General features: G+C 43.6%; 1 long non-coding RNA gene across 1 annotated transcript; it reads left to right on the top strand.

The window, feature by feature from the left end:
• The first annotated feature begins 4,995 nt into the window (after positions 1-4,995).
• On the top strand, positions 4,996-6,642 carry LOC123651368. Its single transcript, XR_006740024.1, has 2 exons — positions 4,996-5,291; positions 5,641-6,642. It is a non-coding gene; the product is annotated as an uncharacterized LOC123651368 (long non-coding RNA).
• The last annotated feature ends 11,204 nt before the right edge of the window (positions 6,643-17,846 follow it).

Raw genomic sequence — 17,846 nt, 5'->3', positions numbered from 1 at the left:
ATGACCTCCCTCATATAAAGGTTACACCCTAACTCCAGTACAGGAAAACATCGTATAATTCCTTCCTCATAAACCCCAGGTACTGTGCCAGCTCTTAGGGACAGAACAGTGTTCTGATAGCTGTAAAGCCCGGTTTATAATTTTTGAAGAAAACTTTTAGACGAAATTTTATAATACATGTGCTCCGGAGCAGGATTTCACTGCCCTGAGCCAGGCAGGCCAGCCTTGAGGAATGAGGGCTGCTGAGCTCCTCTGCTTGGCTCCGCAGAAGCGTCGAAACTGGCAGAGGGACCTGAGAAGGGTTGGAGCCTCCACAAATTGCTCAAAGCCACAAAGGTGTGGAGAGAGGCCTGTGGGAGCCCAAGAGCCTGAAGTGGCATTTCTGCTGTACATTCAGGCAGCGTTTTTCATCTGTTTCCGGAAAGGCTTCCCTCACTTCAGAGTTCATACATCCTCCTTGAACCGGCTAAGCCAGGGAAAGACACCCAGACTCTGGGAGCAAACAAGATCTCCCCCTGGCCTGTCCCCCAAAACAAGTTAGCAAGCAGCGTGCTTCAAGACGCCATAGCTCGGACCCAGCCCTGCAGCCGCAGTCACTTGCTTCACCCTCAAGCTAACCAAGGCTTCATCCTGGCGGGAAAGCAGTAGGAGATACGTATGTAGTTTTAGGCTCTTCAAGGTACTATAACAAATGACCATAGAATAGGTGTCTCAAACAATAGAAGCATTTCTTTCTCACAGTTCTGGAGGCTGGAAGTTCAAGGTCAAGGTGCCAGCATGGTCAGGTTCTGATGAGAACCCTCCTTATGGTTTATGCACTTTCTCCCTGTGCCCTCACTTGGCAAGGTGAGAGAAAGAAGTAAGCTCTCTGTGCATCTTCTTATAAGGGCACTAATTCCATTAGTGAGGGTCCCACCCTCCTGACCTAATTACTAGGAGCCCCACCTCCTAATACTATCACATTGGTGTTTGGATTACAACATATGGACTGGGGACAAAGAGGAGACAAATATTCGGTCCATTACACACACACACACACACACACACACACACACACACAATTTGCAGACACAGGACTAAAATCATACAGTGTGAACTCTCTTGAGGGTCAGCAACATTCTCTGGTCATGTACTTATCTAAACAGAGTTCTAAACTAAGGTCAAGAGGGTGTTTGTTTTTTTAATTTTAGGATGCTGTGATTCGCTAAAGAGGCCTTGTGGAATGAAGACAGCCCGAGCCATACTACTACTTATGTGAACCTGAGGAAGTCACTTACCTGCTCAGTTTTCTCATCTGAAAATTTGGCATGATAAATCCACCTGGCGGGATTTTCATCAATGCTAAATGAATACATTAATGTGTCAAACGCAACTGGCCAGAAGTGGTAACAAGCGAGAATGGAATTTAGAAAGAAGATTTGCTTGGCTCTAACAGATGTTCCCAAAGGTGACAGATGAGGCTGGCGAGCAAGGCTGTGGCTGGATGACATGAGGCTTTGAGGGCTGCCTGCCTGCGCAGTTTGATTTTGCAATCTCGGCTCCTCTAACCTTCTGTGCGGGGACAAATAGTCACAATGCCACATCTTGTAGTGCAGTCTGCAAGGATGCTTGTAAAACACTCAAAGCTTATTAAACATTTCCAACAGACCTCTTCTCCTGGAGTCTTCCCCGCCCCACACCAAGGAGCCCCTGCACGTGCAAGGGAAACAAAGAGGCGATTCTAAGGCACAAAGGAGCTGCCCGGCCCTCCCAGTAGTTTTCCCCAGGGAGGGCAATGTGCCTCCGGACATGCTTGGCTGGAGCTGACTGGGAACTGGGCTGTGCTCACTGAACAGGTTGAGAGGGATTTGTCTCTAGCTTTGGGGAATTATGACATCACCTTTTGGCAGTTTACGTATTCAACTGTTTACCTTAAAAATGCCATTCATGTGTTGGCTGAATAAAATGGGCCTATTTCCGCCTTGTATCCATTTAAACTCCTGAGTTAAAAAAAAAGAAAAGAAAAAAAAAGCCTTATAAGACCCATTTCAGAAAAACAACTCATGGTTTGGTGGGGGGCGGAGCACTGGACCGGCCGACCGAAGAACCAAGTTCCAGTTCCTCATCAGTGTCCCCCAAAAGCAATGTGTGAGCGCATCGCAGCCCCCATTCCCTCGTCAGCAGGGTGGATGGGGGCATCTGCGGGATTCCTTCCAGCTCAGAGAACTGCGGGACTCAGGCACCAAGGAACCAAGGGCTGATTCGACTCAGGGCTTCCCTCTCACCTGTGGTTTCTGCTCCTTCAAAGGAGCGGGGATTAGCTGCTATTTAGACGCAGGAATGCAGCGCTTTGATTATGTTGGTGTCTGTTTTCACAGGCATTGAAGCCGGGCCCTGCCGCCAGCCTGGAGACCTGACTGGACCTCTCCTCTCATTTGAGAGTAGGCAGGCCTCGCTGATACAAGACACCACAGAAACACCCCCGAGGTGCCACCCCCAGACACCGCCAGTATAAACCCTCTCTCGTGCTGCTTTCTGGGTGTGTGGCCTTGGTTAACCACAAATCCACCCCAACGCCTCACTGGCAGGCCAGCTGAAAGCCCTTGCTTCTTCCCCAGTCCCGAAAGGATCGGATTAGACAAGTTACTTTAACTGTTAAATGTTACCTCCCCACAGCCCTGGCTGTAGCCCAGAGGGACGCTGGACCGGAGGGCTGGTCCCTGTGCCTTCGCTCCCAGGTGAAACAGAAGTCACCTGCTTTCCTTGGGGTGGCATGGCGGGGAGAATGGTGAGTGAAACCGAAGCTGCTTTGGCAGTTCACGGAGGTTCCCTGCGCCGGCAGGAAGGGAAGAAAGCGCTGGCTTTATTTAAAAGGGCGATTAAAGTTCAGGGAGGAAAGGAAGTGTTGTTATTCTTAATTTTTCACACTCGCTCTGACCCCCAACCTCCACTCCACAAATAGCCCAGGGTCCCGTTTCCAGCCAGCAGAGGTATACGGACACCTCTGGAAGGCTATGAATGATTTACAAGCCGGGTCAATAATTAAGTTGCCGGGGAATGTGTCCAATACACATAACCAGCCTTAACTCTTTCCGTTTCAGAAGACGTGTTCCCAGGGCTGGCAAGAAAACCGTGGTTGGGATCAACACAAAATGCACACAGATCTGGACTGCCTCGAGGTAGTAAAGGTGCCCATCATCGTGTGGGAGAAGCTGAGGAGCAGCAGACGGTGTTTCCCATCCTGGTCCGTGATACTCTCCTGGATAAGAGGAGGTTTACTGGTTAAAGCAGCCACACTCCCGGCGTCTGCTCTGTGGGGCCCGTGGGTTCGCCTGGGCCATTCCAGGACCCGGCTAGAGCTCCCACGAGGAACCCATCAACAGAACTTTTCACTGAGGTGGATCCAGACGGTTCCTAAGGAGAAGTCACGCACACATGCGTTCGGGGGAAGGGAGTCTTGTAGAGCAGCTTCGTCGTGCCCGATCCCAGGGAGGCCCAGCCCCATCATCCGTAGAGAGCGCCTGGGAAGGCACAGGGGCATTTCTTAAGTTGTCAGCCGAATCCAGGGCGGTCAGCAAAGCCACGCCCCGGAAACACATTCTGCCAAAAGGTTGTCAGCTTGACCTTCATTTCAGCCCAGGTGCCAGAGGGTGGGTTTTATTATGTAAATCCAGCCAAGCACTAGGAATGAATAAGATAAATGTGCTGCCAAAACCGGTTTAGCTCAGTGGATAGATGGCCTTTGGACTGAGAGGTCCCAGGTTCGATTCCGGTCAAGGGCATGTACATTGGTTGCGGGCATATCCCAAGTCCAGGGTGTGCAGGAGACAGCTGGTCGATGTTCCTTTCTCATTGATGTTTCCAGCTTTCTATCCCTCTCCCTTCCTCTCTGTAAAAAATCAATAAAATATATTAAAAAAAAAAAAAAAAGATAAATGTGCTGCATTGGCTCTGGATCCCTATCTCTCCATCAGAAGAGGGCAGCAGTCCCACCTGGCCCCAGCTTTTTCCTTCAGTCTCTGTGTATTGTCTTTTTCTTTCATTTTTCTCAATCCCCAGATGCCCCTATTCAGAATCTGGACTGCTCTCTAGATGAAAAAAAAGAGATGCAGAAAAGAGAAATATTTATAATCATCCACTCTAGTTAAGGGGTCAAGGCTGAACCCCTGAATGGGTGGGCACCATGGGCCTGTGCATAAATATACGTTAGAGACTTAGAGACGGTCATAGGAAAAAGTCAGCCAGCGCTTGGGAAGTCCTCTCAGGTTGGGCAGGGCTAGACCAGGCCTCAAATAATGAGGGATGGGGGGTCAGGATGCTCAGGGACAGACATTCTAGCCACAAACCTGGAGTCCTGCTTTCCATGAGCTGGAAATAGGACGAGGTTACCGGGGATGCAAGTGAGGGAGAAAGATACTGCCTCTTAAGGACCGAGTTGGGTTCCCCCCAAATTCACATGTTAAAGCCCTGACCCCTGGTACCTTAGAAAGTGCCTCTATTTGGAGATAGAGCCTTTGGCGGTGATTGCATTGGGGTGGAGCCTAAACCAGTCTGAACGGTGTCTTTATAAGGAAGAGGAAAGCTGGACACCCAAGGAGACACCAGAGCTGCATGTGCAGCAAAGAGGGACAGCCATGTGAGGCCATAGCAGGGAGACCATCTGCAAGCCAAGGAGAAAGGTTTGTCAAGCCCCAAAGAGTGAAACTGCGCAGAGGGAGCACAGGGAGGCCCAAAGACCAGCTCCCAGGGGCAGAGAGCATGGCGAGGCTGACCCGAGCCCACTGTGGAATGGTGAGAGTGAGGCTGACAGCTGGGAACTCAGAAATGGGAAGAACTCGTGCTCCATCTCCAAGGCAATGCAGAGCTATTTTCAGTTTCTAAGTAGAGGAAGCACAGGGGAGCAGTGTGCTGGGGAGGTTTTTCTTGCAAGTGTGTACTAAGGGGTTGCAGGCTGCAAGACACAGAGAGGGGAGTGTGGGGAGGAGGGCTGAACCGAGGTGGGGTGGGCATTGTCAGTGCAAATGGAAGGTAAAGCCTCCACACAGAAAGCATTTTGAAGAGGTGACAGGTCTTGGTGATTGACAGGAAACTCTTTTTCCATTTTCTTATCCCTGTAGAAGTCCATCAGTGATGTGGCTGCCTTACAGGAAAGCCCTTTGTGGACCTATGTCCAAGGTCAAATGGTTGCCATGGTACCCAGTTTTGTGCCAGGGGCATAAAGACCAAATAGAGAGTTCACCTCACACCTTTGTTCTCCATCCCCGCATTATGCACTGAGGAGACCCGCAAAGCTTCTCGAATCCATGAAACAGGTATCATCAGAATGGTGGCAGGAAAGCATTGGGTTATGGCTTTGAGCCTCAGTAAGAAAGTAAGACCTGGGAAAATAGTGTTGCCAGTGATTTCTCTCTGAGGGTCTTCCAACTTTTTGCTGTGTTTTCAGCTGCTTGCAGCCAGGGTGGGAGGAAAGAGGGTGCCATTAAAAGAAATGACTGAAGTAACTGAACTTCCCATGCCTCCTCCAGAAAGGACGTTCACGTCTGCCTGGCAGAAGCAGGCCAGTAGCTGCTTAGATCTGCTAGGAAGGAAGTGAAAATATGAAAAACGCTGGTGGTAATGTGCCAGAGTGCCTGCTGATAGCCAAATCTGGTTGATTTGCAGAAACAACGAGACAGAGAAAGCTGTGAGTAAGGAGAGCCTGAGCAGTCAAGGCTGATGGGGCCTTTCACCCGTGTGACCGAGAGGGGACGCCAAGCCCCTGATCAGGAAAACATGGTTCCATGAGCCAAACATCTCCACTACAGACAGCTGCCAAGGCCAGAGCTCACTGTGAGACACACAGGAGAATGTCAGCCTCGTTTGCCATCCATCAGCAGTCGATGGTTAACGTGGAGATCAAATTAGAAGCACTGCTCTCTGAGAAACCCAGATATGAAGCACTAGGTAAAAACTAATACAAGCATATGAGAACATAAAACACACCTGGAAATCCAGAAAAGAAAAAAATCTTGGCATGGCAGCTGACTCTCAATGCATTCTCAGAGGCTGGGGGGCAATATTTTTAAAGAGCAAGCTATTCAGTAAACTATTTTGTGCATGGTTACAGTCTATTATTTTATTATTTTATTAACTCTCTTTTAGAACTAACTCTATGGCTTCAAGTTGCTCCATGTTGGCCTGGCCAGAAAAGCTGGTTAAGTTGTTGTTGTGGATCCAAGTGTGGTCTGAGGATCAGCTGTGTTGACACCCCCTCCGGAGCCCAATACAATCTGAGAATCTCAGACCCCAACCCTGAGCTTCTGAATGAGAATCTGCCTGAAAACAAGATCCCTGGAAGTTTTACGCCCATTAAAATTTTAAAAGCACTGCTTCAGAGCAAGTTAGGCAAAAAGAGCTGAGATGGTTGGGTAGCTGAGCACTGGCTGGCTTTAAGCTCCAGCAGTAATGTTATAGCCAGTGCTCACTTCCACTCACTGGGCAGCGGAACTAACCACAGCCCCCAGGCCACAGCGAGCTAGCGTATGTGGTCATGGAGAAGCCGAGGACCAGGCCGGCTTCAGCTCCAGGACTCAAAGACCAAGAGGCACCTCCCCCTCTACATGCTCATGTGCATGGACGGCCAAGGCCCCTACAAATCATGCACAAGAAGCCTAAGCAATATAAGAGGGAGGGAAAAATACTTATTTTTCCAATTACCAAAGGGTAATGGCACCTTCTGAAAATTGCGATTGGTAGTATATGCCACCTACGTGATTTTCCTTTTGCTTACTTTCCCAAAGAGGCTGCACCAGGGCTGCCCGAGAATGACTGCTTTCAGCCTGGCTGAGCAGCAACTCCTCGTGGTACCTACAGCCCCAACCCCTAAGATCAGTGAGGTGAACTGAACCGAGAAAGGCATTTTGTTCATTCAAAGCTGTGCTGGAATCTTGGCTATTCTGGTTACCAGGTGGCCATAGCCAATGAAATGGGAATAGTGAACTACAGGATGCTAAGTGTTAGTTATAACTGATTTCTCATTATTTAGTGGAAGCGGAGCAGCCTGGCCTGCCTAATAACAGCACCACTATGATCTGTGTGTTGCAGTTGAGAAGATTAAGGTGTTGAGAGTTATGGTTCAATGTCCTACTAGGAAGTGGCAGAGCCTGGACTGGTAGATGCCAGGTCTGTCTCTCAAGAGCCCAGATGATGCTTAAACCTGATATCGTCGCCTTCATGCACCAAGGATGCCCTTTCCCCTCCTCTCCCAGTTCCTTCTATTCTGCCCTGTAATTAATGCTCCCACACTTGAAGATGGAATTACAAGTGAACCAGATATGCCAGATTTACCAACAGTGTTCACCGACAGTTTGTTAGGGGAGTGATCAATGCTCATATCATTTATCTTACTATCCTTTGGACTGCAAAAGTCATTATTGATATCTTTTCATTGTGACCTGTTTAATCTTCACTCTCCTTTGCTTCTGAGTCATTTCATTGTTCACCCCTGAAAAATCTAACTCTTCATGTCAATAAGAAAAATCTCAAAATGAAATGGTAAATCAAACAACCCATTGACTCTCAGGCTAAAAAATAACTAATCTTCTCCCTCTCTCTCCCCACCCTCCCTGCTTTTTTGCGTTGTTTGGGTTTTCTCAGTGCAAATGAAACCAAGAGAGCTTGAGTCTCTCTCCCAGGCTGGAGAATAAATAACACCCTTAGCTTGAGTGAAATAGAGAAGGTTGAAACTGAAAAATAGAATAGATTTGAATTAAAACAACTTTGCCTCAAACAAAAGCATTTAAGAGAGTTCAGCAAAGGTTAGGCATGCTGAGAATGCTGTATTTCCTGGTATCTTCTGATTCACTTTTAAGATAGTTAGTGGGAATGGGAGTATTATTTGAGCAAGGACCACATTCCTGGAGAGAAGCAGGAAAGAGAGAGCTTGAGAATTCTGAGATGCAACCCCACTAACTCATTGACTTCTTTTGTATGTTCCCTCTCTGGCTGGGTGACCTCTGAGTGACCTAGGGGCAGGACTTTGATGTATGGGTTAGGTGGCCCTCAAGCTCCTAACACTCGCATGCATTACCCTTGATTATGCATCACACACTTTCCTGGAAGAGAAACTTGCTACCCCCATTTCAGAACGGGGGAAATTGCTGTGAGCACACACAGTGCTCATCGCTATCCAATGTGGCACATGCTATGATTATTCCCATTTTTGCAGGTAAGGAAACTGAGGTCTCTCTGGGCAGCTTTACTTTTCCACCATCATTCAATAAATATTGGAGCTGGAATTAAGTACAAATCTTTCTAACTACAGACCCTGAGCTACAAAAAGAGGTAACATTTCTGCCATATCCTGCTTCCTTGTTTTACATTCCACAATTGCATGAAAGCAGAGAGAAACAAAAATAGTCACAACAAAAATGTCCTGTTTGTTCTCAATAAGCACTAGGCTCCTTTTTTACCCCCCTAGCTGCCCATGCAGCCAAGCAGGTGTCACCCGAGGAAATAATCAACCAATGCTGTTTTCATTCTATCTTTTCTCAGACAGTGAATTCTTCTGAATAACGATCATAATTTTTTATTTTTATATCCCTCCCAGCATTGCCACACTGTAAGGCAGAAAAATTGGCAACTGCTGAGTACTTAGTGCGGAGTATGTCAGCACATGGACTGCCACTTGAACACCCCCCCACCCATCCCACCCCACCCCCACTCACACACACACACACACACACACACACACACACACACACCATCATCATCATCATCATCATCATCATCAGACATCGCTGATCACTTGTGGTACTCTTCCCTAGTAAGGCTGAAAAGAGCCTCAGGATCCTTCTTAATACAATGTTCCCGACAATTACTGGCAATCCATGAGAGCTGGCACACTGGGTGAGACCTATTTGCTTTTCTCCCTCTAAATATTTGGCTGAGTGCTTTCCCATGGGCCTTGTCTCATGAGCATTTCACTCCCCGAGTTTCGGTTTTGAGGTTGCAGAAAGAAAAGAGCGTCATCGTTACAGGAAAGTATTCACCAAAGGAACTGACCACCTTTCCTTTTCCACATCTCTTTCCTTTTTCAGCCACCACTTCCCTTTCTGCACGGGGCAGTTCCCCTAAGCTAAAAATGGTATGCTCTTTGTCGACTGTTTTCACAGTGTACATGCAAAAAATGCTAAGCGAGGGCAAAAGTTTTTGTGAAGTGGATGAAAGTGTTCTCGGCAAACCGCTCCAATCAGACAAGTGAAGCCATTAATAAATGAGCATCTGGGAAAGCTAACAAGTGAAGAGAAAAATCCAAGGTGATGACATGCTAGGTGCTTCAAAAGAGATCATTTGAATATCAAAGAATTGAGCTGAAGCTTTTGGAGAAACTGACAAAGCCTTGGAATATTTGTGCAAAACATAAAAATTAAAATGGCCTTGTTTATACACAGACTGTGAAAACCAAATACAGAGTGCAGGCCTGTGCCATCTCCTTGCACAAGTTCGTCAAAAAAACAATTACACCAAGAAAAATAATCAACAAAAGAAATAATAATAACTAACATTCCACTAGTCAATGTTGAATTCTTGATAAGGTTATTTGTATGTAATTCTGTTCCAAATCAGACTCCATCTCATCACTCATATTAAATTTGGAATTTAATAGTATGGTGTGTGGAATTAACTGGGGGAATTTTTTATGTTGGTTTAAGGAGAAAAACTCTTCATCCAAACCTTTTTATACATGAACTAAAGGCCACAAAGAGAGGCAGTGATCTGCTGAGGTCACACAGCAAACCATAGGGAAGACATAGTCCAGAGACTTTGAGAATCAGTCAATTTAACTGTCATGTCTCTCATTCATGACTCTGAGCTGAACGTCTCAGGCCCCAAATCCCATTTCCAAATAAGCTCTGCTCTGAGCATGACTCTGAGACCCACATCTCCTGGAGCACTAAATTTCTTACTTCCCCAAGGATGATAATGGGAGTAGTGAGACTAGGTCTGATTCATTTTGTATAGAATTACCTGCATAAAACTTCATTAAGAACTCAAAGAAAGGCGCAGGTCCTAGCTCTGGCCTCACCACATTTTTAAGGTGTTTCTGGATGCTTTCTTCCAAAATGGGTGGGGCAAGGAAGTGAAACTTAAAGAGAATCTTCTAGGTGAGGGCTCCTGGGCAGAATTGCTGGTTGGTTAAGACCCTGGGCATCAATCAGACAGAATAGAGTGTGGCTCAACAACTTACTAGCTGTGTGACCCTGGGCAGGTGAACTACCTCTCTGAGCCTCAGTGACCTCATCTGTACAATGGAGATAATAAGAGCCATTTCACATCCCTGGGCTCAAACTATCCCCAAAGCCTAGGAGCCCTTGTGACAGTCTGTTATTAAAGCAAGGTGCTTTCCCTCAGCTCTGCTACCATCCAGGCTGCTGAGCAGAATCTCTCAAAAGTTTCAGGCCCCAAAACCCATTTCCAAATAAGCTCTGCTCTGAAGCCAGCTCCCATGAATCCTGTCAGCATCACCTGAGGAGGAGGCTGAGGCTGGGCTGCGAGGCCAGGTGGTCACATGCTTGCCCCCAAGGCCAGGAACAAGACACCTGGGTGAAGCCACATTCCTAGACTGCTGTTCACAGTCCCATGCACGCACTCAGCCGAGGGAGGAGAAAGGTGACAGGAGGGGACCGAGAGTGCCCGCTGTTCTCTGTCATCAGTGAGAGGGAGGGGGAACTTGCTTTTCATTATTTACTCATTTGTACTAGGGACCTGCATATAATGGTCTTAAAAATTATTGATGACACCAACTCATAGCATTTAATTGGGACACTGGTGTTGAGAGACCTTGTCTACTTGATTTTGTTACCATCTAGTAACATCATTTCACCATCTATGTCACATTATTATATGTAACAGTGGTTTTCAAAGTGTGATCCAGAGAGTGGGAAGGGGTGGAGGGAGGGGGAAAATTATTTTCCTAAAAATACTAAAATATCACTCTTCTTTTCCCGCTTAATCTCTCACTAGTGTACAAGTGGCGTTTTCCAGAGTCTGCACGATGCTCTGACATCATCAATGCTCTAATGTAGGGGTGTCGAACTCAATCAGAGAAGGGGCCAAAATCTAAAATCCAGCCTAAATCACGGGCCGAATGGTTTACTGAACAGTCATAAACTGTCATTGTGATGGAAACGCAGCGGAGTGCAGTGATGACAGCGCGGTGCGGGCCACATTGCAAGGCCTGGCGGGACGGATTTGGCCCGCGGGCCTTGTGTTTGACACATGTGCTCTAATGTATGATGAAATGTCCGTGTTTTCAAAATTTCTAGCTTCCATTAACATGGTAAATATTAATAAAGTGAAGCCATGTAAACTAAAGCTCTTTGGGATCAGCAATAATTTTTAAGATCATTATATGCAGGTGCTGAGTGCAAATGAGTAGATAATGAAAAGCCATGGTCCTCTCCCCTGAGGCAGGCACATCACAACCTTCCTCTGATTTTCTCCTGAAGTGGTCTAAGCACATACCAAGGTGTAAGTGTCCCTATGATTGCCCCATTCATAGCATGGGCCTGTACACCTGCTTTCACCTGTCTCCCAAGTCCCCCTGGCAATGGCTTCCTATCACTGCTGGTCTGAACCACAGTCTACTCAACCTGAGCCCTATTGAAGAATGCCTGGTTGTCCCTCCCATCTTGTGCAGCTTACAAACAATGTTGTGATGACTACGTCTGTGTAAATGTCATTTTACATGTACGGCAGTATATAGATAGATAGATAGATAGATAGATAGATGATAGATAGATTCTGCACACTATTCCATCATGGGAAGGTACATCATTTATTTAGCCAACTTGCTATTGAAAATTTTTTAGGTGATTTTCAACTATTTGTATGAAAATCCCTGTACATAAATTTGTTAGAATAATTCCTTGCAAAGAAATTGCTAGGTCAAAAAAAATGTATTTGAATTTTAAATTTTGGTCAATATTATCAATTTTTCCTCCAAAGAGTTTGTGCCAACCTCCGTGACTCCTAAACTCATTTTCCCTGCAGCCTCGCCTAAGCTGTTTGGTATAAAAGCTCTTTGATCTTTGAAAGTCTAATAGGTGAAAATTGTTTCACTTAGCATTTATTTAATTATTCATGTGGTTGGCCATTTATATTTATAAATCATTTGTATTTCTTTTGTCTGCCTCTAAATGTCCTTTGCCCATTTTTCTATTGAGTTGTAGGTCCTTTTCTTATTGTTATAAAACTTTAAAAATACATTGAGTAAATCAGCTCTTTGCCTTCTCTTTCTTTCTCTTTCTCTCTCTCTCTCTCTCTCTCTCTCTCTCTCTCTCTCTCTCTCTATATATATATATATATATATATATATATATATATATATCAAATATTTTTCTAAATTATTATTTTGAATTACTTTGTGGTACACCATTCTTTGCTCTGCAGATATTTAAATCTTTTTTGGAAGTCAAACGTACTAGTCTTTTCTTTTATGGCTTCTAGCTTCTGTATCCTACACAGACTATTTATTGAATAATCTATCTTTTCCCTACTGATTGGAAGCAAGCTTTGATAGGAGCTGCCACAGATCCAAAGCAGCATTCACATGAGGGCCTAGAACTTGAGGAGTAGCACACGTGGCAGCCACGAGCATGGCTCCGGACAGGAAGCACCTTCCTCCATGAGTGTCTGGTAATTAGCACTCCACTTCTGAAGGAGCCCCATGCCCTCCTCTCTGGGGCTTTACAATAGCAACCTAAGGTTGCTCCAGGTACTATTTGACAGTTACAAATAAAATTCTTAATGAAAACATCACTTCAAAAATGAATAGAGTGCCTCCTCAAACTATTCCAAAAAATTCAACCGGAGGAAAGACTTCCAAGTTCTTTTTACAAAGTCAGCATTATCCTAATTCCAAAACCAATTAAAGACACTAAAAAGAAAGAAAATTATAGGCCAATATCCCTGATGAACATAGATGTTAAAATCCTCAAAAAATATTAGCAAATTGAATCCAGCAATACATTAAAAAGGTCATACACCATGACAAGTGGGACTTATTCCAGGGATGTAAGAATGGTACAATATTCACAAATTGATAAACATGATACATATCAAACAAAATGAAGGACAAAATTCACATGAACATATCAATAGATACAGAAAAAGCATTAGACAAAATCCAACATCCATTTTTTATAAAACCTCTCAGCAAAGTGGGAATAGAGGGATCATACCTCAACATAATAAGGTCATATATAACAAACTTACAGCCAACATCATACTCAATGGGCAAAAACGAAAAGTGTTTTCCTTAAGATCAGGAACAATCAGAGATGTTCATTTTTACCACTCTTATTTAACACAATACTGGAAGTCCTAGCCATAGCAATCAAAAAAGAAGAAGAAATAAAAGGTATCCAAATTGGAAAGCAGTAAGTAAAACTGCCATTATTCATAGGTTACATGATATTATACATAGACAACCCTAAAGACTCCACCAAAAAACTGGTAGATTTAATGAATGAATTCGGGAGTGTAGGAGGATACAAAATTAATATCCAGAAATTGATGGCACTTTTATACCCCATTAATGAACTCTCAGAAATAGAAACTAAAAGAAAAAAAAGTCATTTACCATTATAAAATAAAATACCTGTGAATAAACTAACCAAGGAGATAAGAGATCTGTATTCAGAAAACTATAGGACATTGAAAAAGAAAATAGAGGAAGATACAAAGAAGTGAAAGCAGTGGTAGAATTAACATCATGGTAATGTCCATACCACCTAAAGCAAACTACAGATTCAACAAAATCCCTATTAAAATACCAACAGCAGATTTCACAGGTCTAAAACAACTATTCCAAAAATTTAAATGGAACCAAAAAGACCGTGAGTAGTCTCAATAATCTTGAGAAAGAAGAACAAAACTGGAAGGATCACAATATCAGATATAAAGTTATACTACAAAGCCACTGGTACTCAAAACAGAGTGGTACTGGCACAAGAACAGGCATATAGATCAATGGAACAGAATAGAGATTCCAGAAATCGACCCACATCATTATGGTCAATTAGTATTTTACAAAAGAGACAAGTGCATACAATGGATTAAACACCACCAACTTACACCATATACAAGAATAAACTCAAAATGGATAAAAGATTTAAATATAAGACACAAAACCATAAAAAGCCTACAAGAAAATATAGGCAGTATAATTCTAGACATCTCACATAGCAGTATTTTCACTAATGCATATCCTAGCAAGAGAAACAAAGAAAAAACAAATGGGACAACATAAAACTAAAAAGCTTCTGCATAGCAAAATAAACCACCAACAAAATGAAAAGGGAACCCACTGTATGGGAGGACATATTCCTCAATGATACATCTGATAAGGAGTTAATTTCTAAAATATACAAAGAACTCATACAACTCAACACCGGGAAGACAAACAATCCAATTAAAACATGGACAAAGGACCTGAATAGACACTTCTCCAAAGAGGACATACAGATGGCCAATACCCTGTTTCCCCGAAAATAAGACAGTGTCTTATATTAATTTTTGCTCCCAAAGATGCGCTAGGTCTTATTTTTAGGGGATATCTTATTTTTCCATGAAGAAGAATACAGTACACATTTATTGTTAAATGAAAATAAAGGAAATTTATTACCTGTATACGGTACGGTAGTACGGTAGTTGTCAACACAAACCAGACAAACTGAATCCTACAGTATCAAGAATTTACTCATTTATTCAATGACAATCATGTCATCATCTTCTGGAACATCATCATAACAATCCAATTCCTGAATTTCCTGGTGAATTTCTTGTGACTCCATTTCTTTCAGAATCAGTGGATCAAATCTCTCATGTTTAGCAATAGCACTGTCTTTAAATGAGTACTTCTTGTCAAGGTAGCCTGCTCACAGTGCATTTGCAATGCAACTGTCCGCTTCGCCTCCACACAGCAGTGACGTCAGGATTCCGCATAAAGTCACTGGTTGCTAGACGCTAGTCGGGGCGGCCCTAGCGACTAGTTTACGGTAAATTAATTTTCATTCTGAGACAGAACCTAGGGGGGGCCTTATTTTCAGGGGGATGCCTTATATTTCACTCAGAAGGAAACCTGTAAGTAAGTCTTATTTTCAGAGGATGTTTTATTTTCGGGGAAACACAGTGGATATGTAAAAAAAAAAAAAAAAAAATGCTCAACATCACTAATCATCAGAGAAATGAAAATTAAAATTACAATGGGGTATCACATCAAATCTTCCATAATGGCTACCATCAATAAATTAACAAACAAACAAGTACTGGTGAGGATGTGGAGAAAAGGGAATCTTAGTGCACTGCTGGTAGGAATGCAGACTGGGGCAGCCACTGTGGAAAACAGTGTGGAGTTTTCTTAAAAATAGAACTGCCAGTTGATCCAGCAACCTCACTTCTGGAAATGTATCCTAAGAATCCTGAAACACCAATCAGAAATAATATATGCACCCCCCTATGTTCATAGCTGTAACCAAGATTTGTAAACAGCCCAAGTGCCCAACAGTAGATGAGTGGATAAAAAAAAGCTGTGGTACATTTATATCATAGAATACTACACAGCTGTAAAAAAAAAAAAAAAAAAAAAGGAGTTCTCTCCCTTTTAGACAGCATGGATGACCCTAGAAATTAGTAAGCAAAATAAGACAGTCAGAAAAAGACAAATATTACATGATCTGATTTATATGTGGATTCTAATGAATAAAATAAACTAACAAACAAAATAGGCCCAGAGACATGTATGCATGGAACAGAATGACAGATCTCATCATTGATGTTTCTGTCCCTCTCTCATTCTCCCTCCCTCTCTAAAATCAATAATATATATATATTTTTTTTTAAATGTCTCATGAAACTAGCAGTCTCCCACCTTCTTGGGTCTTCCCCATGGAAAGACACAGTAAGCTTGGGTAGCCACCCCCAACCTTCACAAATTTCTCTTTTCAGCCAGAATGCTAGAACTGAGAAACAGCAATACATGGTCCCTGGAGAACATTTGACTCTTAAAAAAAGGAAATGCTGAATCATCTCTAGAGAGTGAAGAGGGGCCATTTCTGGGAAAGCTTCGATGGAGACTGTGTGACCAGCTAAAGACACAGAATACAGGTACAGTAACAGTTGTTTCTGCCCTGAAGCAACCAAATCAGGAAGTTCTCAAAGAAGTTATTTCAAAAGCAGTGTTGGGAATTTGGAGCATAGGAAAAATTACTGCCTTTTTTTTTTTTTTTTTTAATAACTAGAATTGTTTCACACAAGGCCAGCCTGAAATTAGAAGCCAAGAGCCCTTCTTGAACAAGGCTAGCCAGGAGTTCAGTTCTACAGTGGGCTGCACAGATACAGACGAGATTGCAGAGGGGAAGGGGAGAGCACTGAATACCCTGAATTCCGCTGCATTGGAGTTTCAGAGTAAGTGAAGGTTCTCTTTAGACATATTCATTAGGACTTTACATTTGCAGGTAGGATAGAGAAGTGGAAGGGAAAACATGCAAAGAATGAGCCTTTGTGGCAAAGGAGGAAATTTCCCTCCACTGTCTAGGCTCTCCCAGCTGGTCTAATTATTAAATCGACATGAGACAGATTAACAAGAGAAAATAACCGAAGTTAATTATATACAAATATGTGAGAACCCCCCATACATGAGAGAGTGGGAGACAGAAAGGGAAAATGAATTACTTATGGCACCTTGAGCCAAGGAATGAGAAAAGAAAGAATCGTGGGGCTCAGAGGGGAGGAAGGTCATTCAAAGGACAATAAGAAGAGCACAGTAATTAGAAGCTTGCCCGACCCTATAGCTAAGTCATAAAAAGTTATTTCTGGTGGTAACTCTTATTGTGAGCAAGGCCCCAATTTAGATTCTTTAAGGGAGAGGTAAGCGTTACTCCTAAGCCCGCAGGGTCTCCATTGCCTTCTGAGGCCTATTCTGAACATTTCACCTTCAGTGTCTAGAGACCTTGGTAGTAATAACACGGCAGCATATTCTGGTTGTCCAAGAAGTTGCTGGATTCCACATCTGTGGGTATAAAGTTCAGCACTCAAAGACCCAATTGCTATTCATTCATATTACACAGAATAAGGCCTGAGGGGACTCATTTTATTTTTTTAATATATTTTATTGATTTTTTTTTTTTTTTTTTTTTTTTTTTTTACAGAGAGGAAGGGAAAGAGATAGAAACATCGATGAGAGAGAAACAGCTGCTTCCCGCATGCCCCCTACTGGGGATGTGCCCGCAACCAATGTACATGCCCTTGACCAGAATCGAACCTGGGACCTTTCAGTCCACAGGCTGAGGCTCTATCCACTGAGCCACACCAGTTTCAGCATGAGGGGACTCATTTTAAATGCCAGCAGTGGAGAAGGATGTGCTGAGGGGAAAAGGTGAAAGGAAACATTGATTTCTTACTTATCTGCTTCCATGTGCTTTATTTTGTGTAACAGATACTTATTCCTTTTAAATGTTTTCAAACCACTTTTAAAAGTCCTCAATGAGCCCTAGCCGGTTTGGCTCAGTGGGTAGAGCTTCGGCCTGTGGCTAAAGTGTCTCAGGTTCTATTCCAGTCAAGGGCACATGCTTCTGTTGCAGGCTCCTCCCCAACTGGGGCTCTGGTCAGGCTCATACAGGGAGGCAACCAATGAATATGTTTCTCTTGCATCAGTATTACTCTCTGTCTTTCCCTCTCTCTTCCACTCTCTCTAAAATCAATGGGGAAATATCCTCGGTTGAGGATTGAAAAAATAATAATAAAGTTCTCATTGAGTCATTCAACTGCATGAAAGAAACAAGTGCCATGACAATGCATTGGGAAACAGGGTTTGGCCAGAATCA

This window comes from Pipistrellus kuhlii, unplaced genomic scaffold (assembly GCF_014108245.1).
Source record: "Pipistrellus kuhlii isolate mPipKuh1 unplaced genomic scaffold, mPipKuh1.p scaffold_m20_p_5, whole genome shotgun sequence".
Taxonomy (NCBI): domain Eukaryota; kingdom Metazoa; phylum Chordata; class Mammalia; order Chiroptera; family Vespertilionidae; genus Pipistrellus; species Pipistrellus kuhlii.
The sequence above is the reverse complement of the archived record's forward strand: the minus strand, read 5'-3'. Positions and strand labels throughout refer to the sequence as shown.